The sequence below is a fragment of the Rhinoderma darwinii genome, chromosome 1 (assembly GCF_050947455.1).
Source record: "Rhinoderma darwinii isolate aRhiDar2 chromosome 1, aRhiDar2.hap1, whole genome shotgun sequence".
NCBI lineage: Eukaryota > Metazoa > Chordata > Amphibia > Anura > Rhinodermatidae > Rhinoderma > Rhinoderma darwinii.
Window position 1 is genome coordinate 172,879,576 of NC_134687.1, and position 16,894 is coordinate 172,896,469.

Consider the following 16,894-nt stretch of genomic DNA (forward strand, 5'->3'; position numbering starts at 1 on the left):
AATTCAATTTGAAAAGATGCGAGGAGTGAAGATTTGAATTGGCTGACATCAGTGGTCAATGTAGTAGTCACTACGTGATGAAGTGGCTACATGTATCACAGTTATAGGAACTAAGTGTTGCCAAACCATCGTTAATCATTCTGTAACTGACAATCATATTTCATTTTCTTTCTAGGGACGTTGTTTTGATAACATTAATGGCATCACTCTCTTTATTGAACATAATGGGATTAGTAGTAAAACGCACTTGAGGACGTAGACGTTAATAGCTACATACATTTCTCCAGTGCACATTACAAACCTTGGCTAACAAATGTCCCTAATAATCAATTTAAACAGATTAGAAAAAACTGTAGCTCCCTGAAGGTTTTCCGAGAACAGGCCAACATTCTCAAAAACATGTTTCTTGAGAAAAATTACCCACGACAGTTAGTGCAGTCAGCCTATCAGAAATCATTACTGATATCACAAAGACAGTTATTGCATAAACATAAGGACAGTACCATATCACTCATCAATAAAAGAAAATATCATTTCATTACAGACTTTAATAATGGACATAAGACCTTGAGAAACATTTTAACTAGATATTGGGGAATTTTAACATATGATCCAGTTTTGAAGACACTTTTACCAAGTAAACCTAGTTTCACCTACAGAAGGAGTAGGAATATTAAAAGCATTATTGCCCCGAGTAGGCTTAGGGTATGTTCACACGTAGAGACCAGAAACGTCTGAAAATACAGAGCTGTTTTCAGGCGAAAACAGCTCCTGATTTTCAGACGTTTTTTTAACAACTCGCGTTTTCTGCAGCATTTTTTACAACCGCTTTTGGAGCGGTTTTTCAATGGAGTAAATGAAAAATGCCTCCAAAAACGTCCCAAGAAGTGTCCTGCACTTCTTTTGACGAGCCGTCATGTTACGCGCCGTATTTTGACACGACGCATAAAATAAAGGCTCGTGGGAACTGAACATCGTAATTCCCATTGAAAGCAACAGGCAGATGTTTGTAGGCGTATTAGAGGCATTTTTTCAGGCGTAATTCGAGGCGTAAAACGCCCGAATTATGTCTGAAACGACTGCGTGTGAACATACCCTCAAACGCCCGAATTACGTCTGAAACCACTGCGTGTGAACATACCCTAAGAGAAAATATCCCAAAGGATTAAACTGTGATCAGTTTCCTCCCTAAAATAATAGGCTCCTATTGCAACGTTACTAGATGCCAGTGCTGTGATAACATCCAACACGGACAACTGACATCGAAATGCAATATATCAGAGGAAATTTTCCCGATAAAACAATTTTTTAATTGCTCCTCCAATTATGTAGTGTACCTTCTTGAGTGTAATTGCGGGTTACAGTATATAGGGCGAACCAAACATGTTGAGAACAGGGATTAATAAACATAGGTCGAACACTCATAATCATTTTTTAAAACATAGTGTCTCCAGACATCTACATCAATACCATGGGGGTCTTTTCGATGTCAAAATAACACTATTGGAACAAATTACAACGGTTGCTAGTAATAGATTTTCGTTACTAAAAAACAGAGAATCATACTGATGGGCTCAATGAGACCCTAGAGAACACTAATTAATGACCACCCAGCTTAAGTCATAGTGTCAGTATACTAGGAGTATTCTCCTTATTCCATTCGAATGTGCAGTAGACTCTCCATTTTATTCACATAAATATATATATATTCTTTTAATCGCATATCCCCTCATTTATACCAAATTGTGCAAATATACTATATTTTTAATATTGATAAACCATCGAAACAATTTTGTTTTTCATATATTTTTACTATGTATGCATCTGTTCTCGAACATTTTCATTAAGAACATGTATAGAGACTATACAGTATTAATCCGGCTTCATCTTCCATCTTGACTATAGAGTGGGATAAAAATTGTTTTATTTTCATAGATATTAGATTTCGTTTAAGGACAAATCCTACGAAATATGTGTATATTTTATATTATATATATTTTTTAGTGAATGTAATTGCTTTGAGACTATTTCAGTTACACACGGTACCATTATATATATATATAGAAAAAAGAAAAATCTTTTTTACATGTCAGTTTTCAATTGATGTCCATTAATGTTATCAAAACACCATCCCTAAAAAGAAAATGAAAAGATCTAAACGGATCGATAATACAAAGGTATGATTGTCAGTTACGGAATGATTAACGATGGTTTGGCAACACTTAGTTCCTATAACTGTGATACATGTAGCCACTTCATCACGTAGTGACTACTACATTGACCACTGATGTCAGCCAATTCAAATCTTCGCTTCTCCCATCTTTTCAAATTGAATTGAGTGTAACTGCTAGCCAGTAAGAACATACCTTTTTTCTCGGTTCTTTTGTAAGGATATAAGGATGTCATATTCTCTGTACCATTTATATGCCTGACGAAGGAACCTGTTCGGTCCTGAAAAGCGTAGTGTGTTAATAAAGAAAGTATACTGAAGAATACTTGTAGTCTTCACTCCAACAATTACCTGCCTGGCGCCGTGTCCCAAAGCTACACTTTTTTCCTTCTATTTGAGTCCTTCTCCCCGGGCAATGTGGACTTCGCCTGTGGGATAGTAGTGGGTGGCAGCCGGCATTCATTTGAAAGATCGTTCTTCCTTTGATGCAAAGCAGTGGAGATTTGTACAAGGTAAAAGGGATTTTGAATAAGGAAGGCTATCACTCCATTTTGCAACGCCATGCCATACCCTGTGGACAGCACTTGATTGGAGCCAATTTCATCCTACAACAGGACAATGACCCAAAGCACACCTCCAAATTATGCAAGAACTATTTAGGGAAGAAGCAGGCAGCTGGTATTCTATCTGTAATGGAGTGGCCAGCGCAGGCACCAGATCTCAACCCCATAGAGCTGTTGTGGGAGCAGCTTGACCGTATGGTATGCAAGAAGTGCCCATCAAGCCATCAAGCCAATCCAACTTGTGGGAGGGCCTTCTGGAAGCATGGGGTGAAATTTCTCCCGATTACCTCAGCAAATTAACAGCTAGAATGCCAAAGGTCTCCAATGCTGTAATTGCTGCAAATTGAGCATTCTTTGACGAAAGAAAAGTTTGAAGAAGAAAATTATTATTTCAAATAAAAATCATTATTTCTAACCTTGTCAATGTCTTGACTATATTTTCTAGTCATTTTGCAACTCATTTTATAAATCTAAGTGTGAGTTTTCATGGAAAACACAAAATTGTCTGGGTGACCCCAAACTTTTGAACGGTAGTGTATATATATATATATATATATATATATATATATATATATATATATATATATATAAATATAAAAGCTGCAGCAGCATGGAGGGGTCTATAAAGCTTTACAGACCAGTGTAGCTGAGAATCCAGAACTGGGGTGACAGAGAAATCTTACCAGCAGCCTATGTCTTTGCCACTCTACTCCTGATTCCTCCCCCTGCTCACCCCTTCCCCTCCATAGACTAACATGCAGCATGTGTGTTTCCTCTCTGCTCCCTTCTCCTACTCCCCTCTCCATAGACTGTTATAGCCAGGCAGTAAAGTGACACACCCCAACCTTCTGCAGCCCATCAATGCTGCTCTGTAACCAGGGACAGAATTTGTTTGACAATCGGGGTGGACAGCAGATTACAGTAAGGAAGACGGATAGTGGCAGTAACGTCACACAGAATTTGCATGGACAAAACAACTAAATTTGAACAGTAGGTAAATTACAAAGTTGTTCTATATCAGATTGTCACGGTCACAGGGTATGTGGACCCACTAGGCCGCTCCGCCGTAGTGGAGAGGCAGCTGACCATGTCACAGTCTATATGAAAGTCAATAGTAGATAGTAACGCTTGGGTACCTGAACTAGTCCAGACTGTGGCTGTGGCTTCAGCACGGATGGAGGCCAGTGCAGCAGGTAGCGCCAGACGTGGCGAGCAGTATCCGATGTGGCAGAAGATACTGGACGTGGCGGAAGATACTGGACGTGGCAGAAGACACTGGACGTGGCAGAAGACACTGGACGTGGCAAACGACAGCAGGTGCAGTAGGCACGACTCCAACACTGGTATGCACAGGAACAAGAACAGTACGGGACACAGGAACAGGAAACAGGGCACGGGTAACAACTGGAACGGGAAACACTAAAGGACCATTTGCAAGACAGACTGGGATAAACTAACAACGCTCAGGCAAGGATCAGAAGGCCTGGGCCTTCTTATAGACCAGGAATCATGGTAGTTGATGATGATGACGATTTCCTTTGTGCGCAAGCGTGCGCACGCACCCTACGGGACACAGCAGAACGGAGCGGAAGTGAGCGTCTCCTAGGAAGGAGATGGGGAACAGCGCTCACGGATCCATGGCTGCGGGCGTCAGGAGGTGAGTAAAACCGACGGCCCGCGGTCATGGACGCTACACAAATATACTATTAGGTAAGCATAAATTATTTGAAAAGTTAGTGTCCATTTAAAGAGTACCTATAGTTGCCTCTAGTCAATGGAGGGGGGGGGGGCATTTGCAATGCTGCAATTAATAATACAGCATAAGTTATTCTATTATATAAATTACACCAGAGTAAGGTAAAAAAAATCTTTCAGCCTCAGTGGGGAATACTTTTTTTCTGCATTCTTTAATCTGTACAACAGTAAAACGTTAATTTTAAGTTTTTAGTATGGGGCACTGTATTCAAGCAAAACAAGAGATAGGACCATAAAAAGCCAGCCCCGACCATGAGAGGTATTGTTGATTACCCCAACCACACAGTGTAGCCTTTCACACCTATACACTAGTCCAAATTAATAAGAAACCAATTAACCTATAAACTAGAGTACCCAGAGGTAACTTACGCAAACATATCCTAAAATATTTCATGTAACCATTACAGTATTTATGGTAATAGCCCCTCATTTTACAATGGCTGAGTTCTTATTTATCTCCTCCATTATATCATTTTAATCCTTGGCTTATACTGTTGTTCACAACTGAACTTTAGCATTGAGAATTAATTAAAGATGCATTTTTAGAGTAGACATTTGTTATAAATTTAATTGAGTATCTGGAAATTTTACTAAGTGTTTCCAGGGATAGTAATCATGATTGTGTGCTGTATTTCACAGATATCACAGGCATACAGGTTTTCTTGGAAAGATTGATGAGAACCCTCTAAAGAGAGCCTGCTATTCAGAACACAGATGAGGATAGGTCCATTATAATAATATTCAAGAATTTTGTCAATGTGTATACAAACCACAATCCCAACCTATTATTGGCAGATATAATAATTGAGAACAGACACATAGTTTATGATTCAATTAATGGTGCAAACATTACACAGGCAGTTTATCAAGAGGAACATGCTTTTTCCACCAAAATGAAATAATAATTTTATAAAACATAAATTAATTGTGTTTTAAATCTTATTTTTTATACAAACACAAAGAATTTCCCAGGCTTTCCAGGTTTAGCGAGTTAATAGTTGGAAGTAAAAGACAAAGAAAGTTTTATTAACCATTAAGTTACTGTGTTTTCAAGTTCACACAACACATATTGTTTATTAGGAAGCTTCAGAATTTAAATTGATGCACTATATGGCAAAAAGAATGTGGACATACCTTATTATTATTGAGTTCAGGTGTTTCAACCACACCCATTTCAAACATAAAATGCATAACAACAAGCACACAGCCATGCACTCACATAGACAAACATTGCTAGTAGTATGGGTCATACTGAAGAGCTCAGTGACTTTAACCGCTTCCCGACTGCCCACAGTAAATTCACGTCGGCGCTTGCTGGGCTCTTTGCAGCACCAACTTGAATTCATGGTGGGTGTTAAAAGCACGATCCGGGTGACTCAGAGTAGGGCTGACACCCGGATCGCGCTGTTATCCCCTGCCTCTGGTCCGGGAGACATGATTGGGACCTAATTGGTTCAGGTCCTGATCATGTGATCGCAAGGAAAGTTTGTTGTAGCAACGAACTGGAAAGTTTGTTACTATAATAAACTGGAAAGTTTGTTGCTACAACAAACTTTCCCGAGGACCGTTTGTGGGTGCTGCCATCGGTTGTCATGGCAAAACCAAAGGCCATACAACAGCCTCCGGGTCTGCCATGCACGGCAGTCCATGAGTAACAGCCGGAGGCTGATCCTCATATGCTTTCTGTCAGTGTGACTCTCAGCGTCACACTGACAGTTTATAATACGTTACACTACCCAGGTAGTGTAATGTATTATAGCAGCGATCAGTGCTGCAAGTCTTCAAGTAAAACAAGTAAAAAGTGAAAAAAATAAAATAATAAAAATGTATAAATGTATAATAAGGGTATGTTCACACGCTTAGCAAAATACGTCTGAAAATACGAAGCTGTTTTCAGGCGAAAACAGCTCCTGATTTTCAAACGTTTTTGTAACTACTCGCGTTTTTCGCTGCGTATTTGACGTTGTTTTTCAATGGAGTCAATGAAAAACGGCTCCAAAAACGTCCCAAGAAGTGACATGCACTTCTTTTTTGCGGGCGTCTTTTTACGCGCCGTCTTTTGACAGTGACGCGTAAAATAACACCTCATGGGAACAGAACATTGTAAAACCCATTGATAGCAATGGGCAGATGTTTGTAGGCGTAATGGAGCCATTTTTTCAGCATAATTTGAGGCGTAAAACGCCCAAATTACATCTGAAAACAGTGCGTGTGAACATACCCTAAAAGTGTAAAAACAAGTTATATGTTACAAAAACAAAAAATGCTTTTTTTTTCTATAATAAGTCTTTTATTATAGGAAAAAAATGAAAATGTTTAAAAAAAAGTACACATATTTGGTATCACCGCGTTCATAACGACACAAACTATAAAACTATAATATTATTTTTCCCGCACTGTGAACAGCGCAAAAAATAATAATTAAAAAACAATATCTGAATCACAATTTTTTTGGTCATCAACCCTCCCAAAATATAGAATAAAAAGTGATCAAAAAGTCGCATGTACCCTAAAATAGTACCAATAAAAACTACAACCCGTCCCACAAAAAACAAGCCCTTACACCTTTTTTGACTGAAAAATAAAAAAGTTATGGCTCTCGGAATATGGTGTCACAAAAAATAAATAATTTTATCGAAAAGTGATTTTATTGCGCAAACGCCACAAAACATAAAAAAATTATATACATATGGTATCGCCCTAATCATATCGACCCGCAGAATAAAGTAAAATGTCATTTATAGCGCACGGTGAACACTGTAAAAATAAAAAGACAAAAAAAATTGTCAGAATTTATGCTTTTTTGTCACTTTGCTTGCCAAAAAAAATCACATGTACCCTAAAATGGTACCAATGACAACTACAGATTGTTCCGCAACAAATAAGAACTCAAACAGCTCCGGCGAAGAAAAAATAAAAAAGTTCTGGCTAGCGACAGAAATTGTGCAGTGTCCAAAAGCGGATAAGATCGGGCGCCATTTATGCGTGCGACACCGGACCCATATCTATGAATTATTATTTATTTACCGCATGATTATACCCTCTTATTATGCCCTGATGTACTCTGCCCAGCTTACATATGCCCCCACATTATAAACTGAAATACCAGCAAAACCCCAAACAGAACTATTACCAAGCAAAATTTACACTCCAAAAGCCAAATGGCTCTCCCTCCCTTCTGAGCCCCACAGCGTGCCCAAACACCAGCTTACGTCCACATATATGATTTTTTATATCCCGGAGAACCCGCTCAACATTGTATGAGGTATTTGTCTTCAGTGGCACAAACTGGGCACAACGTATTGTGCATTAAAATGGCACATCAGTGGAAAATTTTAATTTTCACTTTGCACCAGCCGCTGCGCATTAACACCTTCACGCACCATGACTTAATAGCATGTCGAGGTGTGGGGGGTTATATATGGAGTGGGCTCATGCGCTACGCCCGCTCCAAATTCTGCAGGTGTCAGCTGTGTATTACAGCTGACACCCGGGACTAACGGACAGGAACAGAGATCCCACTGTTACAGGAGCCTGTAAAAATGACATTATACTGCAATACATTAGTATTGCAGTGTATTGTACCAGCGACCTAATGATCGCTCGTTCCAGTTCCCTAAAGGGACTAATAAAATGTGTAAAAAAAAAAAAGTAAAAAAAGTTATTATTAGTGAAAAAATATATAATATAAATAAAGTCCAAAAAATCCCCCTTTCCGATGTTTCCTCTAAAGTAATGTAAAAAATAGAAAAATAAACAAAATTGGTATCGCTGCATCCGTAAAAGTCCGAACTATTACAATATACCATTATTTAACTCGCACTGCGAATGCCGTAAAAAAATAAAGAATTTAAAACACCAAAATCGCTGTTTTTTGGTCACCATAGGTTTTAAAAAAGAATTCATAAAAAGTGATCAAAAAGTTGTATGGAAAAAAAATGGTACCAATAAAAACTACAGCTTGTCCCGCAAAAAAAAAGCCCTCACACCCTCAATCGATCAAAAAATAAAAAAACTAATGCCGGAATGTGGTGAAACAAAACGTTTTGTTTTTTTTAACAAACAGTTTTTACTTTGTAAAAGTAGTAAAATATTAAAAAAAACTGTATAAATTTGGTATCACCATAATCGTATTAAGTCTCAGAAAAAATGTAAGTTGTTGTTTTTACCGCACGGTGAAAGCCGTAAAAACGATACCCAAAAAACAATGGAGGAATCACAGGGGCTTTGCAAATGCGACATAATACCCGAAAACCATTCCAGCTAAATTTGAGCTCCAAAAGACAAATATTGTTCCTTCCCTTCTGAGTCCTGCCGTGGGTCCAAACAGCAGTTTATTACCACATATGGCGTATTGCTGTAATCAGGACAAATTGCTTTACAAATTCTGGGGAGATTTTTCTCCTTTATTTATTGTAAAAATTAAACATTTCACGGTCTAATTCCACTAAATTCAGCAAAAAAAACTGTGGGGTCAAAATGCTAACTATACCCTTAGAAAAATTTCTTGAGGGGTGTAGTCTCCAAAATGGGGTCACTTTTGGGGCGTTTCCAATGTTTTGGTTCCTCCGAGGCGTTGCAAACGCGACATGGCACTGAAAACCAATCCAGCAAAATCTGCTCTCCAAAATCCAAATAGCGCTCCTTCCCTTCTCAGCTCTGCCGTTGGTCCAAACAGCAGTTTAGTACCAAATATGGGGTATTGCTGTAATTGGGAGAAGTAGCTTTACAAGTTTTGGAGTTTGGGGTGCTTTCTATTCTTTATTCTTTGCAAATATTATTTTTTTATATTTTGTCAGAAAAAAAAGTAGAATTTCACTTTCACAGACAAACTCCAATAAATATAGCAAAAGACCTGTGGGGTCAAGATTCTAACTATACCCCTAGATAAATTCCTTGAGGTGTGTAGTTTCCAAAACTGTGTCGCTTTTGGGGGATTTCTACTGCTTTGGCCCAACGAGACCTCTTCAAACCTGACATGGTGCCTAAAATATATTCTAAAAAAAGGAGGCCCCAAAATCCACTAGGTGCTCCTTTGCTTCTGAGGCCTGTGTTTCAGTCCATTACCACACTAGAGCCACATGTGGGATATTTCTAAAAACTGCAGAATCTGGGCAATAAATATTGAGTTGTGTTTCTCTGGTAAAACCTTCTGTGTTACAGAAGACAAATGAATTTCAGCAAAAAAAATAAAATTTGTACATTTCCCCTCTATATTGCTTTAATTCCTGTGAAGAGCCTAAAGGGTTAAGAATCTTTCTGAATACTGTTTTGAATACTTTGAGGGGTGCAATTTTTAATATGGGGTGATTTATGGGGTCTATCTAGTACATAAGGCCCTCAAATCCACTTCAGAACTGAACTGGTCCTTGAAAAATAGCCTTTTGAAATTTTCTTGAAAATGTGAGAAATTGCTGCTAAAGTTCTAAGCCTTGTAACATCCTAGAAAAATAAAATGATGTCCAAAAAACTATGCAAATATAAAGTAGACATATGGAATATGTAAAATAGTAACTATTTTGTGTGGTATTACGATCTGTTTTACAAGCAGATACATTTAAAATTAGAAAAACCATAATTTTTGCAACTTTTCTCTAAATTTTGGTGATTTTCACAAATAAGCAATGAATTTATTGACCAAATTTTTCCACTAACATAAAGTACAATATGTCACGAGAAAATAATCTCAGAATCGCTTGGATAGGCAAAAGCATTCCAGAGTTATTACCACATAAATTGACACATGTCAGATTTGAAAAAATGGGGCTGGTCCTAAAGGCCAAAATGAGCTCGGTCCTGAAAGGGTTAAACATGGCACTGTCCTAAGACACCACCTTTGCCACAGGTCAGTTAATGACATTTCTGATCTGCTGGATTTGCCCCGGTCAATTGTAAGTGCTATTATTGTGAAGTGGAAGCGTCTAGGTGTTATTATAACTCAGCCACAAAGTAGTAGACAGTGGCGGATTATCATATGGGCGGTTCGGGCGGCCACCCGGGGCCCGAGGCTTCCAGGGGGCCCATGGCAGCCCGAACCGCACATCATCTTATAAATATATTCAGCGCGCTAGCGCTGCTAACTGCCGAAGATGAGGAGGAGGAACAGGGAATTGGCTGGGAAAGGGGTAGGACACGCCTCCCTGACAAGTGCGGGCCGCCGCCATTGAGTAACAGAACAGCGACGGACAGCTGTTCTGTTACTCCAAAGCAGCAAGAGAAGAGCCGGGCGGGCGGTCACCGGCGCTGAGGTAAGTTGGCTTAACCTCCTGCCCAACTGGTTCCCGACCGCTGGCTGTATTTTTACGGCCAGCGGTCAGGAACGGGTCGTTAAAACCAGAGCCATAGACTTTCTACGGCTCGGGTTTTAACTTGCTGCCCGCGCGATCGGGCAGCTGAATGTCGGGTCTCCGGCTGTCAGTGACTGCCGGGGACCCTGAGGAGAAGATAGAAGCAGCTTTCACTGCTTCTGTCTTCTCTGATCACTTGTACACAGCGCTGAATGCGCGCTGTGTACAGGAATAGAGACAGCAGCAGCGACGCTGTCTCTATTCCTCCCGGTGATCATGTGACTGGTCACATGATCGCCGGGTGCCGTTAGTGGCAGACTGTTGCTGGGTCTAACTATACCCAGCAGAGCCCTATTAGTGACAATCGTCACTATGAGAGGGCTAATTTCCCCTGTAACTGGGGCTGCTGTGCAGCCCCAGTTACAGTGGAAAAACATGGTGTAAAAGAAAGAAAAAGTATATATAAAGTTCCCCAAAGGTCTTTTTTGACCTTTGAGGATCAGACCATAGTAATAAACAAATTGTAAAGTAAAGTGCAAAAAAATTTTTAATAATAAATACACATAAAATACCCACCCCAAAAAAAACTTTCCCCCCGCCAATCATTGTTGTAACGCTAGCGCTGACCCAATTACCCTAATATAGACATGTAATATATAAAAATTTACGGTAAAGAATGACGATTACAAATAAAAGGTCTATTTTAGGGTAAAACTATATTACCAAAAAAAAAATAGCTGAAACGTAAAAAAGCTTATTTTTTTACTATTATTTTCAAACTTTATGAATAAGAATTCTAAAATTGCAAAAAAGGTGTGTATAAAAACGCTAAAAAACGAAACCTGCATTGTCTACGGAAAAACGTTGCAAAAATCACGTCGGTTTTATTTATTTTTTAATAAAAATGTGTGTTTGGTGCAACTTTGCAATTACGTTTTATTAAAAAATATTTTCACTTTTTGAGATACAGCTGCTTTGTATCCTGTATCCGTCAGGTCAGCAGGACTGACGGGATCAGTGAAACGGGCCCTGCGCTAAATTATAATCTTAGATGTGATAGATTTGAGGTGGATCCTGCGTGTCACTGATCCTGTCAGAAACAAAGCACCTGTATCTCAAAAAGTAAAAATATTTTTTAATAAAATCAATCAATCACACTGATGCACACACATACTAATATATATATATATATATATATATATATATATATATATATATATATATATATATATATATATATATATATATATTATAATATAAAGTTTTTAAATGTGTACATAACCCTGTGGCACTATATACAAGGGGGAGCGCTGTGTGGCACTATATACAAGGGGGAGCGCTGTGTGGCACTATATACAAGGGGGGGCTGTGTAGTGGTATGTGTGTGGCGCTCTTTATAGGGGGGGCTTTTTGGTGCTATTTACAAGAGGGGGAGGGCTGTGTGGCGCTCTCTACAGGGGGGCTGTATGGCACTATCTATAGGGGGCTGTGTGTAACGCTCTCTATGTGGGGATGTGTGATATATAGAGGGGGCTGTGTATGGCGATATCTATGGGGGTGTGTAATATCTACAGGGGCTATGTGTGGCACTATGTACAGGGGGCTGTGTGTATGTGGCGTTTTACACTGTGTGGTATTATTATATTCAGGCGCGCAGTGTTTGGTGCTATTATATTTAGGGGCACAGTATGTGGCACCATGATAACTTTATTTTCGTTTATAGGTGTGGAAATGTTGGAAAAGTGAGGAGACGTCTGAGTGGCAAATTCTGCAGAAATGAGTCATGGCCGGGAGAAGTCGTCATGAGCGCTGGACCGGATGGAGAAGAAAAGAGGAAAAAAACTACTAGAATCTGAGACGTCATCACCTGTGAGTCACTAGATTTATAGAGAATCTGTCACCGCTCCTGACATGTTTATTATAGGAATCCTTGTATTTCACAAAAAGTATTTCTGCAGTCCAGGACTGATAGACAATTCCCCTTGTCAGGAGGTTGTGTCCCTGCACAGTGTGACAAGGGAAATCGTAACACTGTTAATGCTTGCCCAAAAAGGTAGTGTTAAAAATACGGTGAGGAAGGGGGGCCCAAGTTTGGGTAACAGCCCAGGGCCCATGGTCTACTTAATCCGCCACTGGTAGTAGAGCAAGCAAGCTTAAAGAGCTGGGTAGCGGATTGCTGAAACATGTGTAGCAAGTAAAAATCTCCTGTCCTCTGTTGCATCGCTCATTATAGATTTTCTAACTGCTTCTGGAAGTGACATCAGCACAAGAACTGTGCATCAGGAGATTCATGAAATGTGTTTCCATGGTTGAGCAGCTGCACACAAGCCCAAGCACAAGATCACAATGCACCATGCCAAGTGTCGGATGGAGTAGTGTAAAGCACATCGCCACTGGACTCTGGAGCTGTGGAAACCTGTTCTCTGGAGTGATAAATCACATTTCACTATCTGGCTATCTGATGGACGAATCTGATTTTGGCGGATTCCAGGAGAACGCTACCTTAAGGAATAAATAGTGCCTGCTGTAAAATTTGGTGTAGGAGGCATAATAATCTGGGGCTGCTTTTAATGGTTTGGACTGGGCCCCTTATTTCCAGTGAAAGTTAATGCTAATTCTATAGCATACAAAGACATTTTAGACAATTCTATGCTTCCAACGTTGTGGCAACAGTTTGGAGAAGACCCTTTCTTATTTGAGCATGACTTTGCCACTGTGCAGAAAGCGTTGTCCATAATGACCTCAGGTAGCCTGAAGACCTTTGGGATGTATTGGAACTCCGATTGCGAGCCAGAGCTTCTTGTCCAATACCAGTGCCGGAACTCACAAATGCTCTTTTGACTGAATGGGCACAAATTCACTCAGACACCGTCCAAAATCTTGTAATAAGCCCTTCTAGAAGAGTGGCTATCTCCGCAGCTTCATAGAAGTAAATAGAGTAGTGGTGGTGCATGCACTGTATCCGCTACATTCACAAATGGCACTCAGGGACCCCCGTTCTCAGAATCAGTGCGGATTCCAGCGGTTGGATCCTCAGGCTGGGTTCACACGACCTATTTATCAGGCGTAAACGAGGCGTATTATGCCTCAATTTACGCCTGAAAATACGGCTACAATACGTCTGCAAAAGTCTGCCCATTCATTTGAATGGGTTTGCCGACGTACTGTGCCGACGACCTGTAATTTACGCATCGTTGTTTGACAGCTGTCAAACGACGACGCGTAAAATGACTGCTTCGTTATTCATTGAATTCAATGAAGAACAGCTCAAATTTACGGCCGTCAAAGACGCCTCGCATAATGCGAGGAGGAGCAATTACGTCTGAAACTCCTGAAAACAGTCTGTAATTTCAGACGTAAAAGGCAGCTATCGTGTGCACATACCCTCACATTCGTAAGTATGTTAAAAATGGCAGTAATGCAATTTAAAATAATCTATATAGAGCATTTGATAATCTTGGCGCTCGCAGACTACTGTGTTTTTCTTTTTTTATTGTTTGCAGTCACAGAGTAAATGCACCTGCATAATAATGTATTTTGTTAGGATGTGCTGACCAACTTTGTTCTTTACTTTACAGATTCAAAACTGCTAATACCCCTCCTGCTGTCATTAAAACTTCAGCTTTTGATGTTCCATTTGCTGGGTTTTCAGACATCAGTGTCTAAGGTCCAACCCTGTGAACTAGTTTTAAAGAAAGGAGAGTGCTATAGGTTGAATAACACCACCCTCATTAATCTATGAACATCTGGATGAACATTACATAATTACATGCTGGATTTGACTGATTATTTTACAATGAATAGCAATTATACAGATCAGTGATTAAATTCAGCAAAATGCTATGTCATAACATGTCTGTATAATGAGAGATAACTCGAGTAATTAAAGATATATTTCCAATATGTAATGAATTGAAAAGGTATATTAAAATTGCCTGGAATATATCCCAAATACCGGAGCTCACAGAATTATTGAAGAGCAACTTTGAGACGTAATAGTATTAAAATAAATGTAAAAATAATATTCTGTTTTATTTTCAATTCAACCGTCTCGCTGCCGATTTTTTCACACTTTGGACAGGCGCAAATAAAACCTAAATTATAAAATAAAAGAATAGTTTCTATACAATAACATTAGGATTTAATATAGAATGAATGAAAATATAAGTGGTTGGGGTTTAATTCAAACCCAGTTTGTTGTAACATTTTACCAACAAGTCAATGTAAAACGCACTATTTCCTGCGGATTTCTGTGACTGAATTTTCCTGTCTTTTTTTTAGAGATTCCACTGCAGATTTTCTGTTGCAAACAAACTGCAGCATCTCCTGCCTGTGGGAATATACCCTAAGGCCACATGCACACGTTGTGTAATTTTGTGATGAAAATCTTCATCTATACCGCAGGTAAACGCAGGTAATTCTGCAGGTAAAATTCGCACTTAATGGTGCATTTTTTGATTGTTTTAAGGTACGGTTTTTATATTATGATGCGGTAATAGGTGCGCTTTTATGATGCAGATTGTGGTGTGTTTTTTTTTATAAACTTATCAGATATGTACAATTCGCAAGCGGAAACGCAATATAAATTGACATTGTGCAGATTTTAAAATACGCACCGCAGATCAATTTATGTGTGGAAAAATGTTGCAACATGTAGATGAGATTAGTCTTATTTACTTTGCTGGTACTATAATACGTTTCCGATTGCCGCAGAAAAAATGCATGGCAAATCCGCACATAACATGCATCGTGTGCATTTGGCCCTAGGGCTAGTTGGATAGAAATAAAAAAATACAATATTATATGATTTATTTTTGTAAAAAGACTTGTTAGCGAATGGTTTTACTGAACATCTTAAATAACATGACATGAGCTTCTGTGGTCCAAAAAACTGCCCTCAGCGTCAGACTGGCCCACAGTAGGACCAGAGCACCAAGCTGCTTCTCTCTGGCCCAGGAGCAGGAAGCCATTGGCTCCCTGCCATGCCGCTTACACTTGTAGGCCATAGGCTGTTTAAGGCCCGTGGCCTACAAGAGGTCGGGAGGACGCAGAGGACATTGCTTGCCTCAGCAGGTGATGCAATGACGCCACTGCGCCGAGCCATGGACAAGAGGCTGAGGACCCATCTGTTCGTTATGGGAACGGGGTTAGGTGAGGTTTTTTTTTTTTTAATGGCGCAAATGGGAACCAAACTTTATGGGGGGACAAAGGGGACCAAACCACTATATCGAGGGCACAAAGGGGGCCTAACGAGTCTATCGGCGACACAAAGGGGGCCTGAAAACCATATGGGGTCACAAAGGGGGCTTAACTACTTTATAGGTGGCACTAAAGGGGCCTAACTACTATATGAGGGGCATAAAGGGGGCCTAACTACTAGGGGCGGCACAAAGGAGTTTCTAACTACTATATGGGGGCACAAAGGAGAACTAATTACTATATGTAGGACACAAAGGGGCCTAACTATTATATAGGAGGCCCAAAGGGGGACCTAGCTACTATATAAGGGTCACAAAGTGGGCCTAAGATCTATATAGGGGCACAAAGGGGACCTAACTACTGTATTGGGGGCACAAAAGGAGCCTAACTACTATATTGGGGCACAAAGGTGACCTAACTACCATATGGGGACACAAAGGAGGACCTAACTGCTATAAGGGGCACAAAGGGAACCTAACTAATATATATAAGGAGGCATTTGTGGGGAGTACAAAGGGGCACTATTACTGTGAGGCTTAAATAGGGACTATATTACTGCTTGGGGGGGACACTATTACTGTGTGGGGGCTAAATTGGGCACTATTACTGTTTAGGGGGCACTATTACAGTATGGGGCACTAAGAGGAGCACTACAAGGTGTGAGTTTTTTGTAGATGGGGAATAGGTGGGGTGGGTGCTGTAAAAGTGAGGAGTCAAAGATGTTTGTGTTGAAAATTCTGTAGAGGTGATTTGTGGCTGGAAGAAGTGGTCATGGCATTCTGGGCCGGAAGAAGAAGAAAATGGAAAAATAATTACTCCAATCTGATAAGATGTCACCCTTGAGTCACTGGATTTCACTGTACTGTATTAATTTCTACAGTCTGTTAAGCGGCTGTGAAGAACTGGTATCTACCTCTATA